At 48.6% G+C, this 15525-nt stretch overlaps 1 pseudogene; it reads right to left on the minus strand.

Annotated features, from left to right (window-relative positions):
- Positions 1-10901: 10901 nt before the first annotated feature.
- LOC130852733 (U6 spliceosomal RNA) lies at positions 10902-10982 on the minus strand (annotated as a pseudogene).
- Positions 10983-15525: the final 4543 nt, after the last annotated feature.

Here is a 15525-nt window from a genome sequence, read left to right on the forward strand (position 1 = left end):
GGGCCCCTAAGGCCACCTCCAGTTCTGGTGATTCACCAGCAGGCCTCGCAGCTAAGAGCCGTGACAGCGGAGGGATACGCAGTGAAACCAGCAAAGGGAATAGGTACGTGGGACCCAGTGCAGAAAACACTAGGGGCAGCCTTCCAGGAGTCCGCTCCCAGGGAGGCTCACACAGACGTGTTTCTGGTGTGATGTGTTGTCCACCAGGAAGCTCCTCAGAGCTTCAGCGCCCAGGGGTCGCCTTGAAGGCTGGTCACGTGGGCGCCCTCTTCCCAGCAGGCGTCGAAATGCCAGTCTCCCAGCTCAGCATAAACCTCAGTGTTTATGCAAAGGGTTTAGGTCAGTGAGGCACCCTTATCAGCCAGAGAACGGTGGGAACCCTCCTGAAACCCAAGCCCCAGATGCCAGGCCAAGACCAGCCCGGCAAGCAGGCCTTTCCCACGCGTCCGGGATCGCATCCACTGTGTGAACTCCGCTGCACGGGCACCGCTACAGTGAGATCCTTTGCTGAGGCTTCCGGGTGCAAGTTAGAGACCCAAGGTCATGAGCTTCCGTGGCGATGAGATCCTAGCAAACCTTCCCTGCACCTCCTGAAAAAAGCATCTTTCAGAATAAAGGTGGAGGATCAATACCCACGTGAAGAAAACTGAGATCTTATTAAAAGACAAAACCTGAACAGGCGGAAAAGCGTACTTGGGAAGGTTTTACATCATAACAGGTGTTACTATGCAAATATTGTACAATTCCAGTAAGAATCCCAATGAGGTATCTTTTTGGAATTGGATGAAAATATCTTAAAATGCACGTGGATGAATAAATGCCCAAGGAGAATCCTGCTTGAGTTATAGGGGAGCCCTTATTAACCTAGGTGGGGAAACCAGAAGCTAAACAAGGAGACACAGACATATTTGACTAACGCTGAAAAACGTTGTATGGCAAAAGACACAATAACCAACCAACGCGTAGAATGGAAAATATTTGCTATCTGGATGACAAAGGGCTAATATACACTACACCAAAACCGTAAAAAAAATAGTCAGGAAAGAGCAACAAACAGGAAAACAGGACAGTTGTATGAATAGAAGGTCCAGAGAAGAGCCAGTCCTAATGGCCAGACACATGAAAAGGCTCAAATTCCTTGGGAGTAAGGGCAGCAGGAAGCAGTGAGCTCCGCACCCGCAGCCTGGCGGGCGGGATGCTGCAGGTGCCGCTCGCGCAGCGGCAAGTCCTCCCTGGCGTCGGCGGGCGCGCTGCGCCTGCTCTTCCGCCTCACCCTGCACAGCCGTCCTGACGCAGCAGAGCTAAAGGAGAGGCCCCTTTTCAGTTTGCACAGACGTTTCCAGATTGACTTCCAGAGAAGCTAAAAGAATTCACATGTTACCAGCAGCATACGTATCTTTCCCCTCCACCTCCCGCTTACCCGCAAACGAGGCGGCACTTTTACAAAGATGCTGCCGCCGCCAGGGAATCGTCGCAGCTGTGCGAAGAGGGAGCTGCGAGCGAGAGCCGGTCCCCGAGGGGCTTCACGAGGGAGGGCGAGTGGGAACTGAGAGGTGCGGGAACGGGCGCCGTCATGTCATCCTAAAATAAGTAGCCAGGACCCCAGGCTGCACACACACGTGTAAGTGTGTATTTGCGCTTGTGTGTGTCTGGAAGGGACTAGGAGCACGGAGAAAAATGAGGAAGGATACGTTCTGTCATCTGGGGTGGGATGGGCCCTTTTAGATTTCTTCCTGCTGCTCTCCTGGAACACAGACCTGAGGGCTGGTGCTTCAGCAACCATCGTCAACCTTGAGGTGACCTTGCTAGTTTGAAACACATAATGGTAGACTTGGGTTCCTGGCAACCCTAGCCATCCCACTAGCCCTCAGCTGCCTACCTCTAGACTTCTTTTATGTGAGAGGGACATTAACTTTTTAAACCCTCTGTTATTTTTGGTCCATGTGACAAGCAGCCAAACATAGTTCCCGTTTGATACAATATATACTTAAAAAAAAAAAAACTTAAAAAGCAAAAGAATACATATTCAGTCAACAAAGTGCTCAGTTACAGGAGGAGTATTAAAAATCACAAGCAGAGACCAAAGGAAATGGATAAGGTCCAGATTCATGGGTATTTGCTTCCAGGCTATACATCCTGACTTGCCTGAATTCAAAGTAACTCTTGACCACCTGCTTCCCACTCTGAAAAGTCCAGGTTTCCTTTTAGAAGCATAGGCAGTGTCCAAATCACCAGAATTCAAGTAAGTAAATATCTGCTAAGCATCTTCTCTGTCCACCGTGAAGTTACCCTGTACATTAAGGAACTCAAAAGATGGATCTGACCCAGTCCCTGACGGCAAGTTAAGACTCCCTAGAAACTCAGCTCCGCAGCTGAGAGGGCGCAGGTAGACACCGCGTAGGAAGTGCTGCAGGACCCAGTGCTCTGCTTTCAGGCGTGTCCGGGGGCCAGTCCCTGGATTAGCTTTTGAATTAGAACAATGGTCTTTGAACATTAACTTGAAAAGTTTTTATTTATTTATTTATTTATTTATTTATTTTTTATTTTTTGGGGGTACACCAAGTTCAATCATCTGTTTTTATACACATATCCCCGTATTCCCTCCCACCCTCGACTCCCCCCCACCCTCCCGAAAAGTTTTTTTTTTTTAAGCAAAAGAGAAGAATGTCATTATAACCTCAGAGACGCAGCATAATGTTGAAAGATGATAGGCAAAGACTTTAGAGGAATCTTAAATTAGGCTGTGCTTTTGAAGACCTGTAATTAGAGAGGGGCGTATTTTCCCTTACATAATATTTTCTTGCTTAAATTGCATTTCATAACGAGCTACTTATACTTGGGTTTCAGTAAACCAGTTCAAATGTGGGGACTTCCTTTATCCTCATAAATCGAGAACATCAGAGCAGCAGCAATGCCATCTGCCGCTTGCTCCTAGAACTGCCGGTTTCGCCTCAGCAGCTGTCCGTCTTCATAGGCAAAGCTTTTGGAACTTTTCTAAATGTTAGCTTGCAGACTGGTAATGGTAGGGAATACCTCATAAATGAGAAAAAAAATTGGAAATATCGATGAGAGATTAGAACAAGAAAGCAGAACTTCTTCCAACTTTGTGGAAGCATTTTTATAAACAGTATGGAGAGTTATATGTTTTGTTTGTATATGATTGGTTGTTTAGGCTTATTACAAAATAACTTGATTTGGGAGAGTATAAAACAAAACGATATTACCAGGCCTTTTAAAAAATATTTATTTATTTATTTATTGGCTGTGTTGAGTCTTTGTTGCTGCACACAGGCTTTCTCTAGTTGCAGCAAGTGGGGCCTACTCTTCATCGTGGTGCAAGGGCTCCTCATTGCAGTGGCTTCTCCTGTTGCAGAGCACGGGCTCTAGGTGCGAGGGCTTCAGTAGTTGCAGCATGTGGGCTCAATAGTTGTGGCTCGCAGGCTGTAGAGAGCAGGCTAAATACTTGTGGTGCACGGGCTTAGTTGCTCTGAGGCATGTGGGATCTTCCCAGCCCAGGGCTCAAAGCCGTGTCCCCTGCATTGGCAGGCAGATTCTTAACCACTGTGCCACCTGGGAAGTCCCTCAAACAATTTTTTAAAAAGAAAAGAAAAGAAAAAAAAACCCTCTGATTTAGAGCTATATGAAAAAAGGAGAGAACATTAAAAAGACTTGGTAGGACTTCCCAGGTGGCTCAGTGGTTAAGAATCTGCCTGCCAATGCCGGGGACACCGCTTTGAGCCCTGGGCTGGGAAGATCCCACATGCCTCAGAGCAACTGAGCCCGTGAGCCACAACTGTTGAGCCCACATGCTGCAACTACTGAAGCCCTTGTGCCTAGAGCCCATGCTCTGCAACAGGAGAAGCCACCGCAATGAGGAGCCCTCGCACCACGATGAAGAGTAGCCCCCACTCGCCGCAACTAGAGAAAGCCTGTGTGCAGCAACAAAGACTCAACACAGCCAATAAAATAGTAATGATAATAAAATAAACAAATTTATTTTAAAAAATTGTTTGAGGGAATTCCCTGGCAGTCCAGTGGTTAGAACTCTGTGACTCCACTGCAGGGGGCATGGGTTCGATCCTTGGCTGGGGAACTAAGATCTTGTAAGCTGCATGGTGCAGCCAAAAAAATAATATAATATAATATAATAAATAAAATAGTTTGAGGTGTAGTTTGCACACAGGGAGTGTACGGGTCTGAGTCACTGGTCAGCGAGAGCTGATGGATTCCTGTAGCCACACCTCTACTAAGGGAGCAGAACCTGGCCACCAGCTCAGAAGCCTCCACGGGCACTGCAGGCACCTTTCTGGTCTCCTTCAGTGCAGATCAGTCCTGACTGTTGTAGAAGGTCATACAAATGGAATCCTACTCTTCTGGTCAGGCTGCTTTTGGCTCAACACGATGTTTTTGAGGTTCATTCATGTTGTGTAAATCAATAATTTGTTTTTTTATTATCCATTGTACAAAAATACCCGTTTATCCATTCTCCTGCTGACGGGCGTGTGGACTGCGTTCACTTTGGACCAGCTATGAGTGAAACTGCTGTGGACAAGCCTGTATAGATACATGTTTTCTTGTCTCTTCTGTAAATACCTAGGAGTGGTGGGATTGCTGGGTCACAGCGCAGATGGTGGTTTAACTTCACAAGGAACGACCGGATTTTCCGAAGTGGTGGCTGCTTCACACCTTCTCTTCCTGTAGTCTTTATTAAAAAAAAATTATATCTGTGTGTGTATATACATATATATATGTATATATATGTATATATATGGCTGTGCCAGGTCTTCGTTGCGGCACGTGGGATCTAGTTCCCTGACCAGGGTTTGAACCTGAGCCCCCTACATTGGGAGCACAGAGTCTAAGCCACTGAATCAGCAGGGACGTCCCTCCTGTAGTATTTAGAACTCTGTATACCCCACTAAGTAGTTAATCCCCTTTTATTAATCATTCGTTCTTTGTATTAAATTTTACCTGTGTGTTCCTTTGTGAAGTATTTGCTCAAGTCTTATGCCCCGTTTTGGGGGTTGTTTATATTTTTATCACTGAGTTATAGGAGTTCTTTGTTTAGGATATAAGTGCTTTGTCAGGTATATGTTTGGCGAAAATTTTATCGTAGTCTATCCTTGCCTATTCATTTTATTGTGGTAAAAACACAAAACAATTACCATGTTAACCATTAAAAATGTTAAGTGTATTTACATTGCTGTGAAACACATCTCCAGAACTTTTCCATCTTGCAAATCTGAAACTCTGTCCCTATTAAACAGCACCTCCCCCTTTCTCCTATGCCCAGCCTCAGACACCTACCATTCTGCTTTCTGTCTCTAAGTTTGATCTCTTTAGATACCTCACATCAGTAGGTTTATGCAGTATTTGTCTTTTTGTGACTGGCTTATTCCACTTAGCACAGTGTTCTCAAGGTTCATGTATGTTGCAACCTGTGCCAGAACGTCCTTCCTTTTTAAGGCTGAATAACAGTCCATCGTGTGGCTGGACCACATGAGGCTTATGCAGTCGTCCATCTGTGGACACCTGGGTGGCTTGCAACTCCTGGCTGTTGTGAATAGTGATGCTATGAGCATGGGTGTGCAAAGATATCCTCAAGACACTGCTTCTAATTCTTTTGGGTGAATACCCAGAAGCAGGATTGCTGGATCATATGGTAGTTCTACTTTTAATATTTTGAAGACCCTCCATACTGTTTTCCATAGTGGCTGCACCATTTTAAAATCATGCCAGCAGTGCACAAAGCCTCAGTTTCTACCTTCTCACCAGTATTTGTTGTTTTCTGTTGTTGTTCTTGTAGTTTCTGTAGTGGCCACACTATTGGGTATAAGGTGATATCTTGTGGTTTTGTTTGTTTGCATTTCTCTGATGACTAGTCCTGTTGAGCATCTTTTCATGTGCTTATTGACCATTTGTATGTAATCTGGAGAAATGTCTATCCAAGTCTTTGCTCATTTTTATTTTCATTTATTTTTATTTTTTAAAATTTATTTATTTATTTATTTATTGGCTGTGTTGGGTCTTCCTTGCTGTGCACAGGCTTTCTCTAGTTGTGGCAAGCGGTGGCTACTCTTCATTGTGGTGCACAGGCTCCTCATTGCCGTGGCTTCTCTTGTTGCAGAGCACGGGCTCTAGGTGCATGGGCTTCAGTAGTTGCGGCACACAGGCTCAATAGTTGTGGCTCATGGGCTCTAAAGTGCAGGCTCAATAGTTGTGGCACATGGGCTTAGTTGCTCCGCGGCATGTGGGATCTTCCTGGAGCAGGGATCGAACCTGTGTCCCCTGCATTGGTAGGCAGATTCTTAACCACTGCGCCACCAGGGAAGCCCTTTGCTCATTTTTATTTATTTATTTATTTATTTATTTATTTATTTATTTATTTATTTATTTTTAATTTATTTTATTTTTATTTGCTGCATTGGGTCTTCATTACTGCTCTAGGGCTTTCTGTAGTTGTAGAGAGTGGGGGCTACTCTTCACTGGGGTGCACGGGGCTTCTCATTGCAGTGATTTATCTTGTTGTGGAGCACAGGCTCTAGGCGCACAGGCTTCAGTAGTTGTGGCACATGGACTCAGTAGCTGTGGCTTGAGGGCTCTAGAGCGCAGGCTCAGTAGTTGTGGCGCACGGGCTTAGTTGCTCTGCGGCATGTGGGATCTTCCCGGACCAGGGATCGAACTCGTGTGCCCTGCATTGGCAGGCGGATTCTTAACCACTGCGCCACCAGGGAAGCCCTTTGCTGATTTTTAAATTGAGTTATTTGATTTTTGTTGAGTTGTAGGAATCCCTTATATATTCTATTAACCCCTTATCAGGTACATGATTTGCAAATATTTTCTTTGATTCTGTGTGTTGCTTTTTCACTGTTTATTGTGTCCTTTGATGCATAAAAGGTTTTAAGTTTAATCTAGTCCCATGTGTCTGCTTGTTCTTCTGTTGCCTGTGGTTTTGGTGTCATACCAAGAAGTCATTGCCAAGTCCAGTGTCATGAAGCTTTCCCCCTTGTTTTCTTCTAGGAGTTTTACAGTTTTAGGTCTCACGTTTAGATCTTTAATTTGTTTTGAGTTGTTTATTATATACGGTCTTTGCATTTTTCAACAGTGTCTTGAGATGAACAGCAGTTTGGGATTTTGATGTTTATCAACTTAAAATTTTTATTTTATGGTTAGTTGCTTGAGTTTCCTAAGAAATTTTTGCCTAACCCCAAGTCACAAAGAAAGTCTTCTGTTTTCTTCTAGAAATGTCATAGCTTTAGCATTTGTATTTGGGTTTGTGGCCCATGTCAGATTAACGTCCACGTGGGGTGAGCTCCAGACAGAGGATGTCTGTCCCTCTGGAGGGTCTCGTGCAGCACTTGGCAGGCCTCCCCGTCCTGCCAGGAGCGGCAGAGGGGGCTGTGATGCTCCACTGGCTTCCCCTCAAGGTGACAGGTGTTCCCCTCCAGCTGGCAGGGGCCCTTGGCTGTCAGTCCCCTTTGGGGATTTTTTTTGGCTGAAAAAGCCCTGCCCCCCCCCCCCCCCCCCGCCCCAGATCATGCCTTCCTCCAGAGGAAGTGTGTGTCCAGTGACCATCCACACTGGGCTTGAAAGCACCGCCCCTCTGACTCCAGACGGGGGTGCAGGCCACCCCGAGGCCCCCGACCAGCTGAGGTCTCCCCAGGGCTGGACCTTCCTCCCCTGCAGGGCTGCGTCCTGAGAGCACCACCGCCCCAGTCTCCGTCCCTTGTCACACACGTGGCGCAGACTTTGTGCACAAGGCCTCCGTTTGCTCTCGCTTGGTTCCTCGGCCTCGTTCCAGTGGGGGGCGGTTCCCCCTCACCCCCATCCCCAGACCCCAGCAGGTGCCTGGGACGTCCCCTCAGCGCTCACGTTCAGGGTTCAGTCCTTCAAGACACCCCCCCCCCCCACCCCAACACACACACACCTCAGACCCCAGTCGCAAGGCTCGGTTGTCACCTGGGCTTCTGACTGTCTGTAGAGCAGAGGGTCCGTGGTCCCCTCCCCAGGTTCAATTAACGTGCTGGAGTGGCTCACAGACCTCCGGGAAAGATTGTACGTACTGGTTTACCAGGTTAGTACAAGAGGGGTGTGGAAATGAATGGAGGAAAACGTCCCTGGAATGGAGTCAGGAGGCCAGAGGGGGCCCCATCACGGACCCCCCGCATCCGCGCGGCGCCCAGTGGGGGCCCTGCAGCCGCCCCGCTTCGCCTCCCTCTGCAGACGCTGTGTTTTACAGATGGAGGTTTTGGTGACATCCGTCAGCACCATTTTCCAACAGCGTTTGCTCGCTTTGTGTCTCTGTGTCACATTTTGGTGATTCTCTCAATAGTTCAGACGTTATTATTATGTCTGTATTTGTTATGGTGACCTGTGATCTTTGCAGCTACGTTGTCATGGTTTTGGGGGGCCTCGAACTGCACCCGCGACAGCCGGGGACCTTGTGGATAAATGTGTGTGTGTTGACTGCTCCACCGACGGGTGTCCCCCGCTCTGTCCCTCTCCTCGGGCCTCCCTGCCCCCGGGACACGACAGCACGAAACCAGTCTAGTTAAGGACCCTGCAATGGCCCCTAGGGGTTCAAGGGAAAGGAAAGGTCGCATCTCACTGCAGGCCACCCCCTTCCCGGCCTGTCCCCCACATCCTCCCAGAGGTCAGCCCTGCAGCTGGACGCCACCCTCGGACAGCTCAGAAAGGCTCGGCCTGGTGCCCGGGTCACCCTGGTCCCTTGCGCCCAGCCCTCGTGCCCACACCCCCTTCATCCACGCAGCAGCGGCCTGCCGGGTGGCAGCTCAGGGTGCCCCGAGGCGTGGGAGGCGCAGCGCGGGCGACCGGAGGCCTGGGCGGGCCTGTCCGGGAGCCTGCTGCCTCCCTCCTGGGCCGAGTCCCAGGTCTGCAACAGCTGCCCGGCCTGTGACCCGGCCCAGGGAGGGGCGCATAGACGGTGGGGCGGAGGGGGCTGCGGAGCCTCAGCTTTTGGGGAGGAGGCCCGAGCCGGGTGTCTGAGCTCAGGGGCGCCATGTGGGCTTTGCCGAGGGTGCCCCCGCTCTTCTCCGCGGTTCCCGTCCCCCGGTGGGAGCGCCGCTCCCTGGCCGTGGCCGCCTCTCCGAGCCCCGGCGTCGCACCGGACCCACGGGATGTCATCATCCACCGCAGGGATGCCCGGCCCCCTACAGCTTTGTTAAGGGGGGGGAGTCTGCTTGGGGCCTCAGGAGAGAGGGGGCTGCTCTTCTCAGAGGACTGGTCCTCCCTGGCGCCCACGGTGCTGTCTGGACCCGCTGCAGCTCTGCGCCCACGGAGTCTCTGCGTGTCTGGAGAGGCCAGGCCCCCAGACCGCTGCTCGAGACCCGTGAGGGCAGAGGCCATGACCGGGGACAAAAGCCTGCCCCCGTGAGTGGACTGAGCGGGGGCCCATCTGCCACGAGAAGGCCAGCTGCCCCGTGGCCACCAGCTCCCCTCTGGCCTCTCCCTGCACAGGACGTAAGTGCGTGGATGGGACCGTCCCCGTAACACTTCATTTTCAGGAACAGCTGGGCCAGGTTTGGCCCCTGAGTCGTGGTTGGCCGGCCCCTGGTCTAGGCCGGCGGTTCTCACACTTGTGTCTGCATCAGCGTCCCCTGCCCCCCCCCAGGGGATGGAGCAGAGACTGTCAGGGTCCACCCCCAGGTCTCTGAGTCTAGCGGCCTGAGACGTTTGCATTTCCAGCTCCAGGTGAGGCTCTGGACTAGGGCTGGGCTTTGCCACGCCCGCTCTAGAAGAGGAGTACCAAGTGGGAGTGGGCAGGGAGCAAGTAGGCAGGGCTGTGGGTGCACTGGGGCCACCCACAAGCTTTCAAGTCCTAGACACCCCTCCCCCACCCGTGTCTGGGTGGGCCCAGGCCTCCTATTTTATAAATGCCCCGGGAGGGGTTCTGACCACCAGCACCCCTGCTCTGGGTGCAGGGAATGGCTCTAGCAAGGGTGTGGGTGGGAAGAGAGAGAGAAAAGAGGGTCCTAGGGATCCCTGGGGGTCCAAGAAACAAGTTGCTCTCAACAGCTCCCCCACACAACACACTCAGGCCCTGGTGTCAGCATGCGGACCCCACCTTCACCGCGGACCCCACCTTCACCCCGGCCCCTTGGCGTCTCCCCGTTTCCTGGCTTCACGGCTGCAATGCCAGGCTCAGGCTGGGCCTCGGTCTCCCTGCTTCCGCTCCCAGACACCTTGTTGTTGCCGTGACTTTAGACGTCATCCCTGTGCTCTTGACTCCAGAGCATACAGCTGTTGTTTCCTCTGGGCTTTCCAGGTGACATCTCAAACTTAAGGCACCCAGCATGGCCCCAATCCCTGCCCCAGGCTTTCTGGACTTGGGAAAGAACATCTCCGTTGAAGGTGCTGCTCTGGTCCAAACTTGAGCCGTCCCTGTTTTTTTTTCTTAGTGTTTCAATAAAACTTTATTTATAAAAACAAGTGCTGGGCCAGATTTGGTCTATGGGTCACTGTTTTCCAATTTTGCATTATTCTACTGCATTAGTGCAGTGGTGTGGTTTTTTTTTTTTTTTTAAGTTTATAGTGACTTTTTATTTTTAATTTTTTGTACAATTTTAAAGGTTACTTTGCATTTACAGCTATTACAAAATATTGGCTATGTTCACCCAAATATATGGAACACTTCACAAATTTGTGTCATCTTTTTTTTTTTAAGCATTAAACAAATTTTTATTTATCTTGTTTGTTTGCATCAGTCTTGGTTGCGGGGTGTGGGCTCCTGTTTAGCTGTGGAGCGCAGGTTCAGTAGTTACGACGCGCAGGCTTAGTTGCTCCGTGGCATGTGGGATCTTAGTTCCCTGACGAGGGATCAAACCTGTGTCCCCTGCATTGGAAGGCGGATTCTTAACCCCTGGACCACCAGGGAAGTCCCCACATGTCATCTTCGAGCAGAGGCCATGCTAATCTTCTCTGTATCGTTTCAGTTTTCGTATATGTGCTCCTGAAGCGAGCACGAGTTGTCCCTGAGTCTTGTCTTTGCCTCGCACCGCAAGCTTCAAAACTTGCTCCCTGGTTGACCACCTCTCACTTCCTCCCCAGCCACTGTCACCCTTCTGTGGGGCCCTGACCGCACAGCCCCCGGCGGCTCTCCTGACCTCTCTCGTCTGCCTCTCTCCACACAGCAGAGTTTAAGACAGACCAGCCCTCTGGGGGCTGACGGTCATGTTTAGGATTAAATGCAGAGTCCTCACCTGGCCCCGCAGCCCCTCAGCCAGCATCTCCTCCCTCCAAGGGCCCCCCCACTGAACTCCTGGGCACTGTTCAGACTCCCCAGGCTTGTGGCCGCCTGGGGCCCTGGCGCCTGCCTCTTTCTGCCCGGCATGCTTGCTCCCTGCTTAGGCTCTGCTCAAACATCAGCCTTTCTGAGAGACTGTCCCTGGCCATCCTGCTGGAAACAGGACCATCTGTCGTGCTGGTCCCTGGTGTTCCTCACGGCACGTGTCCTCACCTGACCTGGGGGAGGGTCTTCCCCACTAGAAGGTGAGCCCCAGGAGGACAGGGGCCGAGTCCCCAGGGCCTGGAGAAGCACCTGGCACACAGCAGGCACCCACACACGCGTGTCACATAAACAGTTAAGTTAGAGAATGTTTAGACGTAGGTAGCCATAAGGAAAAATGCAGACAAAGCAGAACAGTGAAGAAGGCTGGCAGGAGAGCTGAGCTGCCTGAAGACAGCTGGTGTCTGCAAACATTGTTCAGTTAGACACCCTGGAGGGAAGCCTGTTAGGTTATCACCAGAAAAGCCCTGCCTGGGACCCAAACTTGGTTTCCTGGGACTTACGGTGACCACTGGGTTGTAAAAGAACGGCTTCCCACGGTGAATTGTGGCTCATACAGAAGGAGGAGCACGTGTGAAAGAGCCCACTGACCACAGGGAGGGGCAGGCAGGTGTTAAGACCCACTCTAGGCAGAAGCCCAGTGACAGACACATGTATAGAGCAGGAACAGGGATGTGAACATGCAAACAGAGGCCAAACTGGGATTTCTGGATGGAGGGGCCGAACTGTGTCTCCCCCTCTATTCACAGGGTGAAGCCCTGACTCCCCAGAACCTCAGAATGTGACTGACTGTATTCGGAGACAGGGCCTTAAAAGAGATGATTAGGTTAAAACTAAAAAAACAAAAACCCCAAGGCCATTAGGATGGGTCTTAATCCAATCTGACTGGTGTTCTTTTAAGAGGAAGAAATTTGTTCACACAAAGAGACAGAGCTGTGTGTGCACAGAGAGCTGTCTATGTCCGCATGCCAAGGAGAGGCCTCAGAAGAAAGCCTCCTACTGACAGCTTGACCTGGAACTTCCAGCCTCCAGCACTGGTAGAAAATAAACTTCTGTTGTTTAAACCACCCAGCCTGTGGTACTTTGTCATGGCAGCCTGAGCAGATTAATACAGACACCCCTGGACAGGTTCATCTGCTTTTTTGTAGACAAGAATTACTTTTCTGTTGTTCTCAGTTATCCATAACTTCTGTCAATGAAAAAATTAATCAATAGTCAATCTAAGAAAGAAATGGAAAATTTTATTTGAACCAACCTGAGGATTATATCCTGGGAGACAGTCTTTCATGAAGCTCTGAGGACTGTTCTGTCTGTGAGAGGTCAAAGCACAGTTACCTAAGTTTTTTTGAGTCAAGGGGTTCTATGTCAAAGGACATATTGACAGTTTACACAGTTCAGATCTGCATGTCCAAAGTGAGTAGTGGGTCACTGTGACCCCTTACAGGATGAAGAAGGAAGCTTATCGCCACAGAAGTTAAGAGAGTGGTGGGTCATCTTGACCCTTTATAAGGTTAAGAAGGAATGTTATCTACTGAACAGATGCACAGTGCACCGTACGGGGGAGGTAGGAAACCCAAACAGGCAGAGAAATTTTTTATGTTTAAATTTTTCTTGTCTTGCCATAAAATATGAATTTTATTTCATCAATTTTGCCCTTTTGATCATTCATCTTTTTAATTCTTTAAAAATTTATTTTTATTTTTTTAAATTTATTGGTTGCATTGGGTCTTTGTTGCTGCATGTGGGCTTTCCCTGTTTATGGAGAGCAGAAGCTACTCTTCATTGCAGTGGGCAGGCTTCTTTTTTTTTTTTTTTTCTGCATGGGCTTCTCATTGAGGTGGCTTCTCTTGTTGTGGAGCACGGGCTCTAGGCTCATGGGCTTCAGTAGTTGCAGTGCATGGTCTCAGTAGTTGTGGCTTGTGGGCTCTAGAGCACAGGCTCAGTAGTTGTGGCACACAGGCTTAGTTGCTCCTCGGCATGTGGGATCTTCCCAGACCAGGGCTCAAACCCATGTCCCCTGCATTGGCAGGTGGCTTCTTAACCGCTGAGCCACCAGGGAAGCCCTAATCTTTTGATAGAAAGCATTAGGTGGGCAAATATTTGGTCCCTCAACATCAGGGTGTTTGCTTGAGTCCATCGTGTCCCTCAGTGTTGGGTCTTAATAACCCAGTTCTTTCTTTCCCTTCAGGGGTTGTACTGGTAAGATACTTGGCAAGGACTAATGGTGAATTCCACATTGCCCAATAGGATTTATGCCAATTTTACTTGCATGTGCATTGTGCATGTTCATTAATTTATAGAGAATAGAGGTGTGAGCAATCGTTTCAAGTGGTTTAGATATCATCTTAATAGAAGCTTTTTATGTGACACAAAGACCCCAAAGGCAAGAAACTATCGCTTTATGTGTTACACAAACTGTAATCGAAATTGACAGTAAGAGTAACAATGTCGTTAGTGAAGGTTTACACAAAGGTCCTCCTAAACCAAACCATTTCCCCAGTGTCTCCCCTAAACTGGGAAGAGGACCATTCAGAGCTGAAACCTGATTCTTCATATGTATAATAAGATGAGTTATGTTACAAGACTCATCAGTTGTAAAAACCCAATATTCATTACATATCTTAACACAGGTTCCCCCTTGGAAAGCAGTTCAGGGACATCTAGGGCTATGCAATTCTGTAGGACCAATTTTCTCATCATGAAGACTTCTGAATAGAGCAAGCTAATGGCTTGATTACTATTGAAGGAACAGATATTGCCCCCAAATGGTCATACCATTGGAAAACTGATCAAACCTGGTGTGCTCACATTAAAGGCAGATTGGCGGGGACTGTCTCCAAAACTACCCATAGGTGACATTGAGCCCAAGGGAGAAATACATTTGGTTCATAAGCAAAAGTGGTGAACAATTGTCAGAGTAGTTGGTGTACAAGCCTGGTCCAGCATCTTGGGTCAGGTGTCTACTTCAGATGTTGTTGTCTTCTCATCCTGGTCTGGTAACTGGTCTTAGTGCTGCAACTCAGAAACACGAGTTGCAGTCCATTCAGGAGAGGAGGACTGATAGGTCCCTTCCAACCTGGCTGTAAGGAATCCTTTATCTGATGCCTTTTCCTGTATGCATAATCTCCTGATTGCAGGTCATGGGGCACCCAATCTTCATCTAAAGATAGATTACTGTGATAAGCTTCAGAAACAAACTTAGCATGTCCTTTTAATATAATTCAGTTAAACTTTACAATAATGTAACATAGCAACAAGGAGCCATCTGGGAAGTGATTCTTAGGCAGTTAATACAAAAATAAAACAAAACAAATCACGAAACAAAACCAAAACCAAACCAACAAACAAAAGAACCAAAAAAAAAAAAAAAAAATCCCAAAACAAAACACACAAACCCAAACAAAGCAAAACAAAAATAAAAAACTCTTAAAGACAACACTAGAACTTAATGTTCACTGCAATGTAATATTTTTCACTCTAAAGTTACCCTCATTTTGGGACTTCCCTGGTGGTGCGGTGGTCTGGGAGGGTCCCACATGCTGCAGAGCAAATAAGCCCATGTGCCGCAACTACTGAGGCCGTGCACTGCAAGTGTTGAAGCTCACACGCCTAGAGCCCATGCGCCACAACAAGAGAAGCCACTGCCATGGGAAGCCCGTGCACCACAACCCGCTCGCCACAACTAGAGAAAGCCCACACGCAGCAATGAAGACCCAAAGCAGCCAAAAAAATAAATAAATAAAAATAAAAGAATTTAAAAAAATGAGATATTAAAAAATAAAGTTACCCTCATTTCTACCAGACATGGCCAAATTAAGACTAATTAATTTGCAAAATAAGTCTGGTTTCAATAAACTTGCCCTGATTATTATTATTATTTTTTAAATACTTATGTATTTAGGCTGTGCTGGGTCTTAGTTGCAGCATGCATGTGGGATGTCGTTCCCCAGCCAGGGATCAGACCTGGGCCCCCTGCGTTGGGAGTGCAGAGTCTTACCCACTGGACCACCAGGGAAGTCCCCTGATTATTTCTGTAAGTGTAATTGACCATACAGGTTCTTACAATATGCCTATGCTGGAACTTTTTTTTTTTTTTTGGCACACGGGCTTAGTTGCTCCGTGGCATGTGGGATCTTCCTGGAGCTGGGATCGAACCCATGTCCTCTGCATTGGCAGGCGGATTCTTAGCCACCTAGGAAGCCCCTGGAACTTTTTATAAA

Source organism: Hippopotamus amphibius, chromosome 4 (genome assembly GCF_030028045.1).
Source record: "Hippopotamus amphibius kiboko isolate mHipAmp2 chromosome 4, mHipAmp2.hap2, whole genome shotgun sequence".
NCBI lineage: Eukaryota > Metazoa > Chordata > Mammalia > Artiodactyla > Hippopotamidae > Hippopotamus > Hippopotamus amphibius.